An 18014-nucleotide genomic window follows, 5' to 3' on the forward strand; every position below is an offset into this window, starting at 1 on the left:
GTGAGCCGTGATCATCCCACTGTACTCCAGCCCGGGTGGCAGAGTGAGAGACCCTGTCTCAAAAAAAAAAAAAAAAAAAGTCAATTTTATATGATCCAATTCAATAACCATTCAATACATATTTATCAAATAAATACATTAATAAACCATACACTGTGGTTTTAGGTGGTGTGTGTGTGTATGTGTGTGTGTGTGTGTGTGTGTGTATAATCAGCTACTAATGTAAATTTTTACTTTTAAAAGAAACTCCTTAAATTCTGCTAACTTTTTAAATGTATTTCATTGGGTTTCATAGATATTTCTCAAAGTTAAATACAACAACAAATTCCAAAAATGGTCCCTACTAGAAATACAAGTTTGGCAATTTCCCTCAGCTCCTTTGATCTTAGGTTAATTTTCTATTCTCCTGAGTTTTCTTCATTCTTCTGTGAAATTAAATTCAGCCACCTGTCGAGCTCTCTGGATCCCTTGCAGGTGAGTTCTGCATGACTTCCTTCTGACCTGTGGAAGGAGGAACAAGGAATATTTCCAAATTTTGCACTGCCACCCCCTTCCCTCCCTGAGCGTTAGGCTAGACAGTAGTGACCAGAAGCCCTTCTTGATTCTCTCCTCCTGAAATTGATTCAGCCATTTAAGACTATGACTGTTCTCCCACACAGAAATTCCTCTCCAGAAATGCTTGGCCCAAACTCCCCTAACATTTGTAACTTTGTATAACTCTTTTCGTTCAAGTGCAACAAAAAATGAGTGGTACGGTGATGCCAGTTTTGAGGTATCATAGTTAAGCCATGCTAAGTCACTTTAAAAACATTCCATTTTATTCCTCCCACAAAGTCACCCCCTCAGAGACTCTGGATGAGGGGAATACTTAGGGAGGAAAACATCCAGAAGAACAGAAAAAGGCAGTGATGTGGGACTTGAAAAATACTGCACAGAATTCTGTCTTCACCCCAAAGGCTGATTGTTATAAATTAAACAGTTTGCCCACCTCAAGCAAGCATTCAACAGGCACATCCTATGTGCCAGTCCTGTGATAACCAGCACCTTAGAGGCACTGGCATCCTGGCTTATGAAGCCCAAGGAAGGTAAAGAAGAGATGATTTTCCAGGCATGGTGGCTCACGCCTGTAATCGCAGCACTTTGGGAGGCTAAGGCAGCAGGATCACTTGAGCCCAGTAGTTCAAAGCCAGCCTGGCCAACATGCAAAACCTCATCTGAACAGAATATTTAAAAAACTAGTCTGTCATGGTGGGTGCATGCTTGTAGTCCTAGCTACTTGGGAAGCTTAGGTGGGAGGAACGTTTGAGTCCAAGAGGTTGAGACTGCAGTGAGCCATGATCGCACCACTGGGTGACAGAGGGAGACCATGTATCAAAAAAATAAAAATAAAAAATTTAAACAAGAAGAGATGATTTCATGATACAGAGAAAAATAGGAATGATCTAAAAGAAAGCAACTGAAATGGCTTGCTGCTAAAACTTAAAGCCTTTGCTAAATGCCCATGCTTTGGAGCACTAGAGAATGCCTGCTTTAAATATAGGACAAGAGAGGTGTTGTGCATCATGAAATAAAATGATGCCTAATGGCTAACTGGAAGAAAACAAAGATGAAGGAAGAACAAGTGGTCTAAGAAGAAAGGAGCAAGTCCTTCAGAAAGAAGGTTCTTGAAAACATCACATCCTGTCCCTCATCCCACCTCAGGAGCTGCTTGCGATCCAGGACGCCTGAAACCCTGACTTTCCAGGGAGATTAGGGTAGAAAGCTCTCCCAGTAACAATCTGCTGATTTGAATTTCTGATGAATAGCAGCTCTGTGGAATTTATCAACATAGCCAGACCAGAGCCACTCTCCAAGGGACAAAAAGCCAACATCGCCTGAGAGGAGAAGCTTTCTCTCCTTCACCCAGACTCAGCACTTGGTCTGTACCTGGCAAAAATAGGAAACAACAGCAACAATAGGAAAAGGAGAGTGTGCACGCACAACAGTCACAGTAATCCTGCCTCGGAAGGCCAACCAGATCGCTCAAGATCCCCACTCCTTTAATCCTTAATGCTCAATTCAGTGAGCACAATTATGAAATCCATTTTACAGATGAGGAAACTGAAGCTTGATTGATTGAGCCAGAGGTAAAACCCAGATATGTCTGACACTACATCTCCAAATCTCTATATAGCCAAACATTGCATCTGAAATTCATGGCTTCCTTATTCTCTTAAATCATTTCCAAGTTAATTGATTCTATAGTCTATAGACCTGAAAGTAATTAATCATGGAAATGTTGAGGAATAAACTAGTTTTTCATATACTGCCTTTCTACTCATCATCCCTTTTGCTGACAGTCTGCTGCAATGAAAACATGAGACCAAGGATCTATTTACTTTATTTTTAAACAGCTTTATTGTGATATAATTCATATACCATACAGTTCACCTATTTAAAGTGTGCTATTCAGAGGCTTTTAGTATATTTACAGAGTTGTGCAACCAGCACTGCTATCGAATTCCAGAGCATTTTCATCACCCAAAGAAAGAAACCCCGAGCCATTAACAGTCGCTCCTCATTCCCCCTCCCCACAGTCCCTGGTAACCACTAATCTACTTTCTGTCTTTACTGCCAACTCTGGACACTTCATATAAATGAATCATACAATATGTGGTCTTTTGTGTCTGGCTTCTTTACTTAGCACAATGTCTTCAGGGTTTATCTAGGTTGTAGCATGTGTCAGTACTTCATTACATTTTATTTCTGAATAATACTCTATTATATGAATATGCCACATTTTCTTCACCCACTTAGCAGTTGACAAACATTTGGATTGTTCTCACTTTTTGACTATAATAAATAATATTCCTAATAACATTGGATCCATTTACTTTTAATTCATCAGACTTTCCTTTTACCCTAAGGGTTACTGTGAGCTCCCATAAGTCTGTAACAAATTGCTAGAAGCAAAAAAGGCTAAAATCCCTGGGCAAAAGAGCCATATGTGTGTCATATGTAGAAACTCTGCCCAGTTTACCAACAATTTCCCATTTTTAGCCTTAAAGTCCTGGGAAAACTTTGTCCCAGGAAAAACGGAACAGTTGATCATCCTAGACTGGAATTTAGCTCAGAAGACAATTCTAGAAAATCTATTTCCTGGGATGTTTTTTGGTTTCTGTTAAAGTTATAGTTATATTTAAAGAAACTGACTTATGCAGTAACCATCATTTTCCATACTTTCATTTAACAGGAAACAATTATTTTTAATTTTTAGTGAACAATGCCTAACATTTTCATATATACTCATTTTAGAGTTACAATCGATGAGGCTATTTGCCTTGCATATTTTTTAAGTGGAATACTAGTTACATATTCAAAGGCCTTGTTGGGGCCGGGCACAGTGCCTCACACCTGTAATTCCAACATTTGGGAGGCTGGGGTGGGTGGATCGCTTGAGCCCAAGAATTTCAGACCAGTCCAGCCAACACGGCAAAACCCCCATCTCTACAAAAAATACAAAAATTAGCTGGGGTTGTGGCACGGGCCTGTAGCCCCAGCTTCTTGGAAGGCTGAGATGACAGGATCACTTGAGCCCAGAAGGCGGAGTTTGCACTAAGCAGAGATGGCACCATTTCACTCCAGCCTGGGTGACAGAAGCAAGACCCTGTCTCAAAGAAAGAAAGAAAAAAAATGAAAAAAAGCCTTGCTAGAAGCTGAAAAACTTATGTCCACAGGGTGGTGGTGTAACACTCTACAAACTCGGAATTGAAGTAAAAGCTAAATTAACCAAACTTCATCTTTTATTTGAACTATGCGATTTTATGGGAAAATGGGTAAGACCAACCAACTACTTGTGAAACCAGTGGCTTTATTTTATATTGATAAACAGCCACTTATGGCTAACTATTGATATATCTGAACCACAGGGTAAAGACAAGAAATACAAATTGGATGCCTTTTTTGGAGCTTGTTTTTAAAAATGCTTTTGACAGAATTATAGAATTATAGAAACCTTAGAAATCACACAACTCAGTATTTTCAGACATTTTCTCACCAAAAAAAAAAAAAAAAACCACAGGTCACCTTTTCTACTGCTATATATGCCTGTGACATTTAATAGAATGCAACTTCACCTCTTTCCCTTCACTTAAGAAAGAATATTGAAATTCACATGAGTGACTTTAAGGGGCATTATAAGGGTAATCTCAAATCTTTATTTTTAAATTAATTACTCCCTGGCTTCAATCCTTGATTTTTAGAAATAAATTACTTCTATATGGTTTACGGTCAATCCCAACACATGAGTGTGTGAAAGTCCTTAAAGTGAGGAAGTATGATCATAGCACAACCTCTCATCAAATGCTGGACCCACTCCGACAGCATCCTTAACAGATATCTACCCTCAGGGAAATGGACACGAAAACAATGACCTTTAATGTGCATTGGCTCCATTACCATAAACCCAGTGTTGGCAAGCCTGACATTTATTGTGCATATTTTTTTCTTCTAGATTCTTTTTTCCTTTCTTCTAGACTCCTTTTTCCCTCCTGGGGAAATGTATATCTTTTCTAGCAAACAGCAACAGACTTGGAATTTAGAAGTTATTTTAGTTTGTTCATGTGATTAAAGGTAAGGGAAAATGTATGCACCAGCCACTTACATGATTAAAAAACAACACTGAAATATCTGAGAAAAACAGCTTCTCTGTTATGGTTTGTAACTGGCACCCCAGGCCAGCTTTCACCTTCTGTTAATAATGAGGCACTATAGGCTCAACAGCTGAGCAAAGATAATTTAGCAAAAGAAAGATAAACACAAACTAAATTTGAACTCAGTGATATATATTTGTATTTTCTAACCTTTCTGTGTCAAATCATGATGTCCATGAAATAAAAAGCAATTTGATCTCTCAGGGCTATTTCTGCTGTTATCTGTTTTCTTCTAGGAGTCTTCAGTTCAATCTTAGTAGTGTTTCTTTCAGCCACGTTGATTCAGACATTTATGATGGCATTGCTGATATCCGAACATGTAGGCAATGAAAATCTAATCTAGGAGAGACTAAGATAGCACATGTTTAAATTATCTACCCTGTTCTATGAACTTTTGTTTTGACAATCTAAATGCCTACTTCTGTGACTCTTCTAAACAAAACTACTGGATAATAACAATTAGATTGATCTGAGTTGTTTTCGTTTGTTTTTAATGTTAACAAGTGCCCTCCAGGACTGCAATACTTTTGCTGCAGAGGATCTTTGAGGCATAAAATATATACCTAGGAGTGTGAAAACTCCTGTATTAGTCTGAGTTAAATAATCCTTTCTCTAAATAGTATTGCCTGATATGTGTGAAGTGATCCTTTGCTAATTAGTTAATATAATTACTCTCTTTTCCCACAAGGCCAGGGACTTCCCACTTGGAGAGTTTCTCAATAGATCCTGAAGTTTACATAACAACATCCTGTTTGGTAGAATAGGCAATACAAGCACTCTTCTGAGATGAACGATGCTTTTGAAAACTAAATCTTCAATGTTTCTTTTTGGGATGGTTGCTCAACTTTGTAACAGATTTCAAAGGCCCATGAAGGCAACTTGTCTGTTGTTGGTTGCTCCGGCACGCAAAACCAGCTTTCTGAGCTCATTAAGGTTTGTCCATAGGAACTTCCCCTGGAGCTGCCTATGCTGACTTCTGAAAATCTGAGTTACTATTTTTGAGGTCCTGAAGTTCAAACTAGAACTACCTGAGGGTGGTAATCATAATAGCTTCCACTTACTGAACTCCTTACTACCAAAGCTAGCTGTCTAATCCTTGCAACACCACAAAGTGGTTTTTATCCACAGGTGCAAATGAAGAAACAAACTGGAAAGCTCAGTGACCTACTCAGTGCAGAGCAAGGTTTGAACCTGGGCCTGATACTTACCTTGACCTTTTTCCACTGAACCATGCTGCTGTCCTGGGGCTCTTTACACAAGGGAGGACAGAGGCTTGTATGGGAAATACCTGTATAGCTAACCCAAGAAGCAGTAAGGCAGTGACGTGGGTCCTAATGCAAGTTAGAAAGCTGGACAGCTGTGGCCCCTGCCCTAGAACTACTGAGACAGAACACTTGACCTCCATCAAAGTGTCATCAGTGGTTTTTATTATAGATATCTCTGACTCTTATCCTTCCCTAAACTTGCCTCATTTCAAGGCTTTTTCTGCTTTACTCATTTTTATGTTGTTTGGAATTTCCATATATCTATTACCTTTGTAATTTTTAAGGCAATGAAGATACTTTTTTTTTTTTTTGAGACAGTCTCACTCTGTCACCCAGGCTGGAGTGCAGTGATGCCATCTCAGCTCACTGCAAACTCCACCTCCCAGGCTCAAGTGATCCTTCTGTCTCAGCCTCCTGAGTAGCTGGGACCACAGGTGCGTGCTGCCACACCTGGCTGATTTTTGGTGCTTTTTTTTTTTCTGTAGAGACAGGGATTTGCCATGTTGCCCAGGCTGGTCTTGAACTTCTGAGCTTAAGCAATCCTCCTGCCTTGACCTCCCAAAGTGCTGGGATTGCAGGCATGAACCACCTGTGCCTGGCAGCAGATACAGTTTTAAAGTGTTGCAAAAATGTTGTCCAAAACTAACATTATAGAGGTATTTGATAGTTTTAAGTGTAGTGTGTGATACAAAGTACTGAGATAATTTATAATTATAATAATTATTATTATTATCTGAGACAGAGTCTCAATCTGTCACCCAGACTGGAGTGGGATGGTATAATCATGGCTCACTTCAGCCTTGACCTCATGGGCTCATGCAATCCTCCAGCCTCAGCCTCCCAAGTAACTGAGACTACAGGTGTATGCCACCACACCCGGCTACATTTTTTATTTGTTGTAGAGACAGGGGTCTCACTATGTTGCCCAGGCTGCCCTTGAACTCCCGAGCTCAAGCAATCCTCCCAACCCGGCCTCCCAAAATGCTGGAATTATAGGCATGAGCCACCACGCCCAGCAATGAGAGAAATTATGAAATTGAATCACGGCTTTCTGAGCAGTTTGAAGTGAAGATGGGAATCAGCACATTGTGGTCCAAATATCCCTCCCACCATCACCTGTCTTACCTGTAATAGACATTGTTAGGTTTCCTAACAATGATTGAAGCAGGTGTGGTGAACAAAGGACTGCTGGTTACACATGCTCTGGCAGCAAGTGTCTGTGCCTCACCCACCCCAGCCCCCTCCTTGAGCCTAACACTAAAGTGATTTAGTTATATAGAGGATGACACTCAAGTCTGTTGCACGCATTAGTTAAAACTAAGAACAGATAAAAGTTCAATAACTCATTTTTTAGGACTCTAAAATGGTCCCATGTCAAAACAACTGTCAAATTATCATATATTCCTGCCACTCACTATGTGACTTTGGGCAAGTCACTTAACATCTCTGCTATCATTTCCTCATCCAAAAATGAAAGGGTTGGAATGGATAATCGTGCATTCTCTTCTAGAATTAACATTCTAGAATTTTAATGTGTACTTTCAAAATTTCCATGTGTCCTCAGGTTGATTGAGAGAATCAGCCCCAGAATGATCGCCAGCATAAAACAATCTATGGTAAGGCCAGCTCTGTACAGCTACCACTCCACACCATCTCTCACTGCCCACTCCTGTTTTCTCACCCCACATTGCAGCAGTTTCCTTCTCTTCTGTCCACCCTTCCTCAATTCCAGCACTCCTTCCTGTACTAGAATCAACTAGACCAAATATTTAGATATAGATTTATCTTGGCTTACCAACATTGACTGATTTTACATTAGAACAAAATATCATTAACCATCGTGCAAACACAATGGTTGCACGAAATAAGGAAAAGCCTTGTGTACTTCTGAAAATATGTTTTTACCTCACTGAAATACCTGTAGGCTGGGCATGGTGGCTTACACCTGTAATCCCAGCACTTTGGGAGGCCGAGGTGGGAGGTTCACTTGCATCCAGAAATTTGAGACCAGCCTGGGCAACATAGTGAGACCTTGTCTCTACAAAACATCAAAAATTTGCCTGGGTGCGATGGCTCACACCTGTAATCCCAACACTTTGAGAGGCCAAGGCAGGTGGATTGCTTGATCCCAGGAGTTCAAGACCAGCCTGGGCAACATGAAGAAACCCTGTCTCTACAAAATATACAAAAAATTAGCTGGGTGTGGTGGTGCATGCCAGCAGTCCCAGGTCACCCGAGCCCAGGAGGTGGGGGCTGCAGTGAGCTATGATTACACCACTGCATGCCCGAATGGGCAACAGAGTGATACCTTGTTTCGAAAAATAAAAGGAAGAAAGAAATACCTGTAAAAGTGACGTTAGAACTGTACTACACTGTAGAATTACAAAGGCTTTCAAGTATAATATTTTAATATTCCTGATGAGTTTGAGAAGTAGGTTTCATTATCTCTCTGTGACAGATGAGGAATCCAACACTGAAAAAAATAATTTGATCAAGAACTCACAGTTAATAACTATGTATGCAAATCTATTAAATTGAGATCCTCCAGGGTAAGGCCATGAAATACAAATTTCTATCTCTAATTTTAATTTCCAAGATAATTTACTTTGGCTTGTATAAATCAACTTTATGACTTTTTTCTTGAGAAATATTACCCCAAAATATCCACTCCAAGAATTATAACTAGGCTGTTGATGTTTACCTTCTTGGAGATGCCATTGGTGTTTTATGTAATGTTTTGTTTTGTTTTAAAATCCTCTTACATGCCATACCAGAGAAGGTGTTTAAAAAGTATTTTTTAAAAGAAGGCGTGGGTAGAAAGATGGATGGATGGATGGATGGACGGATGGATGGATGGATGGACAGTTGGATGCACAAATTAAACATCAAATGAATGAATGAACTTGGAATCATTTGTCTTTTCAATTATTGATGAGAAAATATTGCAACATTTTTATTAGAGCCACTTTTTGTTTCCATTTATTTAGTAAGCACTTTTATGCATTTATTTAGTATTTGCTCACTTTAATCAAGCATTGATAATTGAAAATATAAAACTGAAAATTACTCCTCTACTTACGTTCATCCAACCCCATTTGATGTACTTAAAAGCATCAAATGACAAATTGTTAAGCTTTTTATTTATTTAACACCAAAAAAACTTGACAATAACCATCTCCAAAGTACTCAATCTGTCAGAGGCAGAGTTCAAACTACTATTGCCCATACTAGTTGACTTTTTTCCTACAAAGAAGAAAAGTAGAAAAGCAATTTATTCTACAATTATTAAAAGTTAAATATATAGATATTGCAAAAGCAAGTTTTCACTGGGTGTATAAAAATTTTGGGTAAAGATGGATTGAGCCTGGAAGACTGTGGGAACCAGGAAAAACAGGCCTAACCAGCTCTTCTGGTACAAAAGAATTGAATTTAAAATGAGTCAGGTTTAACACTGTAAAATGATTCCTCAAAGTCCCTATTATAACTTTACATATATAAAACCACATTTTATCTGCGTTTAAAAACTTTATCTGTATGATGGTCAATGTAGTCACAGTATAATAATTATATTTGAATAGCAACATTCCTGTGCCAAAAATCAAAGCTCAGTTTTGGAAGTTCTGGAGGGATATACACAAAATATAACAGTGGTTATCTGAGGAGGGTCAGGAAAGGGAATTAAGAAGACACAAATCTAACTCTGTCCTATACTTTTTAAATGTTTACCTTTATACAATAATCACATATTGCATTTTAAGCATAAAAATATCTAAGTTTTTTATGTTCGGTTTCTGGAGCATGTGATAAATAATTCCCAGCAGATTTCTACTCTGCATTGTAAAGATATCTTCTCATATTTATATTGATTCCTTCTAATTCAGTGTGCATGAAGATCTAAGCATTTGAGTGAATATAACGACTCCAGAGATCAAATGTGTATTTCTAACACATTGGGAGATGTGTGTTCTAATGATCTAAGAAACATTACTGCCAGCCAGAGTTTTCAAACACACTCACAGTTTCCTCAAACTAGAACAAAAGAAATTAAAAAGTTAAAGTCATTATTATCATTCTAAGATGGAAAGAAGTTTTGCAAACATGGCCATATATGTAATATAAATTTATTACAGATTACTATTTAACTATGTTTCACCTGATCAAAGTCTACCATTGCATAATATAGAACAAACATATTGCAAATCCACAGCATTCTATAAAGCAAGAGAGCATCTAGGATAATGGTTTAAATTGAAGATACTTCTTTGTTTAACACATTTATATGTTTAACTGGATTTAGAAAAGAGCTTAGAAGTACAAAGCATCCATAATAATAAACTAGGCTTTATTATTTAGATCACTACATAGAGGAATAAGGTGTACATTTTTAGAAGAGTATCAAAAGTAGACTTTATAAATATATAATTATTTTAAGATAGTAATATCAAACCATATCTCATTTATCAAATAAGACTGAGGGATGAGGTGTTGCACATTAGCTATTTTTCAAATAGCTGAAGTTAGCCATTTCAGATGACTTTTTTAAATGACAATCTATTGAAAATGGATTAGATATTTTCTTACCTAATGAGCAGAATATGGAGCAGAAATTTGCTTTGTCCTGAGGCTACAGATGTCGGTTGTTGTACTGGACAATGCTCTCCTCAATGGCTAAGGTTTCTAAGTGCTGTTTGACCCTCTTGCTACCTCCTGCCCATTGTTCCCCGTATGTCTGCAGTCCTCTTTTCATTTTTCCTTCTAGAATACCCCACCCTAGTAACATAGTAATAATTGAAAATGTCCAGCGAAAGCCTGATAAGCAAGCTTGTTTAATCTGTGAATTTAATTTTACACACAAACCTGAGTCAACAGATTCTGATAGGAAGCTCCGATAACAACTACACTCCTCTCCAGTGGTGAGAATAGTACGTTTACTCCTTAGCTCAATTCGCTGCTTTTTATTAAGTCCAGGCTGTACCTTGATCCAGGTGGATAAGATGATAGAAAAATTGGCTGGCAAATCATCATAATAACAAAGTTCAAGTTACTTGCGTGCCTTTGAAAGCTGTAGTATCCAAGAGGGGCTCCCAATTAATAGCACCCCTCTTACCTACCCAGTGATGAGCAATTTGAGTAAGAAAGTAAGAATGGAAGTCATTACTAATTAAGTTCAGCTGGAAGTGTAGAACCCAAATGGGCCTACTGGCTAAACCACAGAATTAACATTTGCCCACTCAATCCTAGGAGGCCCAAACCTAAGCGAGTCCTCACAACGGAGGCTGCTCCCAAAAGAAAGACAAAGAGCTGAGCTATGCATGTTTCAGGTGTCTTTCTAAATTTACCAATACCTCTTTTTTTTTTTCCAGTGGACAGGGAAATGTTATTTACTAAATCAGTAAATGAATGTTTGTGTGAATGAATAAATTTGATTCTTCCTGGATGATGAGTGGGAAATTTAAAAAATGTGGAACACGTCACAAATTTGCGTGTCATCCTTGTGCTGGGCCATGCTAATCTTCTCTGTATCATTTCAATTTTAGCATATGCGCTGCTGCAGAAGTGAGCACTAAATTTACCAGTGCCTCTTGGCTGCTGTTTGCATTCAATCTACTCAGCTTTCAATTACATATAACCAGCCTTCCTTTACTTCTTCATCTCTTCCTCCTTTAATTACCTCAGGTGCAAGCTAATCATACTCATTTCAAGGCACGGCATCATCAAGGTCCATACCCAGCCCCTTTTTGTTTATTTACATATATACTATTTATCTACCATCCCTGCTCTCTTTCCAGCTACAGGCAACAGTTGTAATGTGGTTTATATGCTTTCTTGAATTTGTGTGCAACCTTGTAAAAAAAAGTATTGTTGTTTGTGTATGTTAAACCCTTCTATAAAATTACATACAATGGTTCCAATCTGCATCTTACTTTTCTTACTCTATACCATGTTTTAAAGACCTGTTTGTGCTGTTACATGTACATCTAGTTCATTGCTTCTAAATGTGATATTGTGCTCCATGGTGTGCATCCACCACGTTTTACTTGCTCATTCCAAGTGATGGACATCCTAACTCCTCTACTTCCTCATTGATGTCCTGTTATGATCTCGGCAGGGTAGTAGAGCTTTGGGTACCTAATTTGGTTGAAGACTGCAAAATCACTGTCCATAAGCTATACTAGCCTACATTCCCTCCAGCAGTGCAGAAGGTTGCCTGTGACCCAACACCACCACCAAATGTTGTATTATCCAACTATTTTTGCCACTCTCGTCACTGTAAATTGGTATCTCATTGCACTGAAAATTCGCATTTCTCTTGTTACTAAGAAATTTTGACAGCTCTTTATACACTCGTTAGGCATTTGGATTTCTGTGAATGATTGTCATATTTATTTTTCTCATTTTAAGTAACATTCTCTGTATTTTTCTGAGGAATTTGTGGATACAAACATGTTGCAAACATTGGTGTGTGTTTAGGAGTTACAAATATCTTCTCCCAATCTTTCCATCCTTCTATAAATTTTGTCCATTGCATCCTTTGCAAAATAGAAACCTTTAATTTTTTTGCAAGAAAATTCTGAAATGATATTGCCTTATGGTTGCATTTTTCTTCTCTCTGATACCAAAATGAGCCTATATTCCTTCCTATGACAGTTTAGGATAGGCTATTCAAGTTTATTTTTGCCCCTCACAATCAAGTTACATGATGAGTTTATCTATGAACTCATTAATAAAAGATTCATATAACCTACATATCTACATACAAATAATACCTTTTTGCTTTAGATGAAAAAAAAGGTTGGTTTGTTTTAGTATCAAGGTTGTGTGGGCAAACAGACTTGGTAACTGTACAGAATAGGAGGTGAACAAGAATCTCCTCCCCTAACTTCTTCAGTGGATATGAACCAAATTACTCTAAGCAGTAGATTAATAAATGGGAGAAGACAAAATGGGCTGTCCAGACCTGTCTAGAAACCCACAAATCAAGCCGAGCCTAAATCAGGCCTGAGCCCAAATCTCAAGGGCAAAGACTCAAACTAATTTATCATCTTTAGATTGACATGGAAATTGCAAGGCCTTTCATTGTAGTCTTGCCTTGTGGTCCTCCAGCACAGTGTGTATCATCAACAACCTTTAAAAAAAATTTTAACTTTTAAATTTGAGATAATTTTAGATTCACATGCAGTTGTGAGAAATTATGTAGAAAGATCTAGCGTACACTCTTTACCCAATTTTTCCTACTGATACCATCAACAAACAATTGTGCAATATCACTACCAGGATATTGATGTTGATACAGTTAAGACACAACCATTTCCATCACTACTAGCATCCCTTTTGTTGCCCTCTTACAGCCACACCACTTCACCACTGCTGCCCCCTACCCCTTACCACCTGGCAACCACAAATGTACTCTCCATTTCTACAACTCTGTCATTTCAAAAGTGTTATATAAACAGAATCATATAGCACATGATGTTTCATTATTGGCTTTTTTCACTCAGCACAATATGGAATGAATCTGGCAATTTACTCAAGCTGATGTATGTATCAATAGCTTCTTGCTTTTTTTGCTGAGCAGTATTCCATGATATGCATGTGGCACTGTTTAACCACTCATTCATTCATTGAAAGACATCTGAATTGTTTCCAGAATTTGGATATTATGAATAAAGCTGCTATAAACATTTGCATACAGGTTTTTATGTGAATATAAGTATTCCTTTCTCTGTGATAAACACTCATGAGTGTGATTGCCGGTTTGTATAGAGTTGCATGTTTAGTATTTTAAGAAACTGCCAAATTATTTTCCAGAGTGGCTGTACCATTTTATAATCCCACCAGGAATGAATGAGTATCAGTTTCTCTATGTCTTCACCAGTATTTGGTGTTGTCACCATTTTATTTTAGCCATTATGATAAGTATTACTGATAACATATAGTCTTAACTTGCACTTCCCTAAGCTATAATGATGTTCAGCATCTTTACATGTGCTTGTTTACCATCCATATATCCTCTTATGTCATATGTTTCTTCATGTCTTCTTCCCATTTTCTAATGGGATTGCTTGGTTTTTTACTGTTGAATATTGAGAGTTCATTATATGCTCAGGTACCAGTCCTTTGTCAGATATGTGGTTGGAAAATATGTTTTCCATGCTGTAACATGGTTTTTTATCCTCCTAGGCTTTTTTTTTTTTTTTTTTTGCAGAGCAAATTTTTAAAATTTTTACGTAGTTCCATTTATCAACTTTTCCTTTTATGGATTGTGCATTTTAAGTACCAAGTCTAGGAATTTCTACCTAGCCCTAGACACTGAAGATTTTCTCCCATGTTTTTTCTAAAATTTCATAGTTTTAACACTGAAGATATAATCCATTTTGAGTTAATTTTTGGATAAATTGTGTTTGTTAAGGTTCTTGTTTGTTTTTGTTTTTGTTTTGCTCACAATACATGCACCAACATAGACCATATCCTGGGCCATAAAACAAACTTCAATCACTTTAAATAATTGAAGTCATACAGAATGTGTTTTCTGACCACCATGAAATCAAACTAAAAATCAATAGCAGAAATATCTCAAGAACTTAGAAAAAGAGGAGCAAACTAAAACTAAAGCAAATAGAAAGAAGAAAAGAATAAAGATAAGAACAGAAGTCAATGAAATTAAAAACAGAAGGCCAGGTGTGGTGGCCCATGCCTGTAATCCCAGCACTTCGGGAGGCCGAGGCAGGTGGATCATCTAAGGTCAGGAGTTCAAGACCAGCCTGGCCAACATGGCGAAACCTCGTCTCTACTAAAAGTACAAAAATTAGCTGGGTGTGGTGGTGGGCGCCTGTAATCCCAGTTACTCAGGAGACTGAGGCAGGAGAATCCCTTGAACTGAGGAGGTAGAGGTTGCAGTGAGCCGAGATCACACCACTGCACTCCAGCCTGGGTGACAAATGTGAGACTCCATCTCAAAAAAGGAAAAAAAAAATTAAAGACAGAAAAACAATGGAAAAAATAGGTAAAATAGATTTGGATCTTTGAGAAAATCAACAAAATTGACAAACCTTCAGCAAGACTGACAGAAAGAATAGAGAGAATATATAGATTACCAGCATCAGTATATAAAACAAGGGATATCATTACAGATTTTGCAGACCTCAACAGGAAAATGATGAAATACATTACTATAAACAACTCTACACACATAAATTTGACAACTTAGATGTAGTGAACCACTTCCTTGGAAAACAAGAATTACTACAATTTACCCAATGTGAAAGAGATAAGTTAAATAGCCCTTTAGCTATTAAGAAAATTGAATTTATAATTTTAAAGCTTTCAAAAAGAAGTCAGTAGGCCCAGAAGGTTTCACGGGAGAATGCTACCAAATATTTAAAGAAGAGGTAACATCAATTATACACAACCTTTGGAGAAAAGGAGGGAACACTTTCCAATTCATCTTATAAAGCTAATTTTTCTCTCATACCAAAACAGACAATATAAAACAAAACAGAAGAAACAACTTTCAGGCCAATATTTCTCATAACTATATGCACAAAAATCCTTAACAAAATATTAGCAAATAGAATTCAGCAATATATAAAAAATGTACACCATAACTATGTTTATTCCAGGGATGCAAGGCTGGTTCAATATTTGAAAATTAATCAATATAATTCACCATATCAACAGACTTAAGAAAAACAAAATTTACATGGTCATATTATTTGATGCAGGACACACATTTGACAAAATTCAGCAGCCACTAACGAAAAAAACTTTCAGAAAAATAGATATAAAAGGGAACATAAAAGGGAACATTCTCAACTTGATAAAAAAAATCCACAAAAAAATCTATAGCTAACATTATACCTAATGGTGAAAGCATGATGCTTTTTTCCTAAGATTGGATACAAGATTAGGATGTGTTCTCCTCTTACTGTTCTTATTCAACAGAGTGCTGGAAGTTCTAGTCAGTTCAGTAATGCAAAAACAAAAACAAAGCAGGCAAGGAAAAAAATAACCAAAACAAGCAAAAGAAAAGAAAAGAAAAGCATATGAAAAGGAAGAAATAAAAAATAAGACTGTCTCTATTTGTAGATGACATAGTTGATTATGTAGAAAATTCCAATGAACCAACCAAAAATTTCCTAGGCCACATAAGTGAGCACTTGAAAACAAATATGTGTTCTGCTGTTAGTTGGTGAAGTGTTCTATAAATGTTAAATAGATGCTGTTCATTGATGGTGTTGAGTTCTTTTATGTAATTTCTGACTTTTTGTACAGTTTTTCTATCAATTGCTGAAAGACAGGTGTTGAAATCTCTAATTAAAATTATGTATTTGTCTATTTCTTCTTTCAGTTCTATCAGTTTTTGCCTCACATATCTTATGGCTCTGTTGTTGATATCCACATATTTTGGATTGCTACATCTTCCTGTTGGACTGACCTTTTTATCATTTATATATGTATAATGTCTTTATCCCTGATAATTTTCTTTGCTCTAAAGTCACTTTATTAGATAATATGGCCACTCTTGCTTCTCATTGATTAATGTTTGCATGATATACTTTTTCCATCCTTTTGTCTTCAACCTGCCCATATCATTATATTTGAGGGGAGTTTCTTGTAAACAGCATATACTTAGGTCATGGGGTGACTTAAGTTTGCCATTATATTTTTTCTTTTCTATTTGTTCTTTCTGTTTTACATTTCTCTATTTTCTTTTCCCTGACTTTCCATGCATTACTTAAACATTTTCTAGAATTTCATTTGGATTTATCTATAATGTTTTTGAGTGTATCTCTCTATACCTTTTATTCAAGATATGGAGAGAGAGAGATCTTAATCATAATCTACTGATGCCGTTATTTTTCCTGTTCAAGTGAAGTATAAAAATGTTACCTCCTTTTACATCCTTTTACTTATTTCATTTATAATAAGATAGTCTTATACAGTATATTTCTTCCACATACATTTTTAAACACATCAGGATGTCTGAAATAATAATAATATGATAACACTATATTTTTGCTGTACCTTTTTAATGTTCAGATATGTTTAGATACACAAATACTTACCATTGTGTTACAATTGCTTACAGTATTCAGTGCAGTAACATTTTGTACAGGTTTGTAGCCCAGGAGCATGTACCATGTAGCCTAGGTGTGTAGTAGGCTATACCATCTAGGTTTGTGTAAGTACACTCTATAATTTTATTAGTTCATTTTCACACTGCTGTAAAGAACTACCTAAGACTGGATAATTTATGAAGGAAAGAGGTTTAATTGACTTATACTTCCACATGACTGGGGAGACCTCAGGAAACTTCCTATCATGGCAGAAGGCAAAGGGGAAGCAGGCGCTTTCTTCACAGGGTGCCAGGAGTAAGAGAGAGCATGGGTGGGGAACTGCCAAACACTGTTAAACCATCAGATCTGAGAACGAACTCACTATCATGAAAACAGCATAGAGGAAAACACCCCCATGAGTCAATCACCTCCCACCAGGTCCCTCCCTTGACATGTGGGGATTACAATTTAAGATGAGATTCGGGTGGGGACACAGAGCCAAACCATATCAAAAATGCTCAAACAATGACGAAGTCACCTAACAATGCATTTCCCCATCATTAAGTGACACATGGCTGAATTATGTTATGAGACCCAGGAATTTATTTATACTTTCTCTTTTAGCTGGCTTTCTCTCTGATGCATCTCCAGCAGAAGAGTGATGTACGGCCTCATGGAGCTCTCAGGTGGAGGTAGAAGTCCAGGTTCCCCACTTGGCCTTCTTGACATTTGAGGTGGGGTGACATTTGTGGAGTCAGTGGAGACAATGTGGAGGGGATGTTGGGATGCTTTGTTACAGCCTCAAGAGGGTGAAAGTCTAGGTGCCCCACTTTGCTGGTGTGAGTGACAGTAGGGCCACCTTTTGACTGTGGTGTTTGAATAGATTAGAGCAGTTACTATCTAAAAGTTTTCCCTCATGCTGTGCTGACCCTTTTCTGATCCTTTGACTAGAGAGGACTGGCTTTTGTTGGTTTTTATTTTATCATTTTTGTTTTGTCTGT

The 18014-nt window shown here is 37.4% G+C and overlaps 1 non-coding gene across 1 annotated transcript; it reads right to left on the reverse strand.

Moving 5' to 3' along the window:
• Positions 1-11411: 11411 nt before the first annotated feature.
• On the reverse strand, positions 11412-11520 carry LOC112440160 (U6 spliceosomal RNA). The gene has a single exon (XR_003028348.1). It is a non-coding gene; the product is annotated as a U6 spliceosomal RNA (small nuclear RNA).
• Between the last annotated feature and the right edge of the window lie 6494 nt (positions 11521-18014).

The sequence above is a fragment of the Pan paniscus genome, chromosome 5 (genome assembly GCF_029289425.2).
Source record: "Pan paniscus chromosome 5, NHGRI_mPanPan1-v2.0_pri, whole genome shotgun sequence".
NCBI classification, from domain to species: Eukaryota; Metazoa; Chordata; class Mammalia; order Primates; family Hominidae; genus Pan; species Pan paniscus.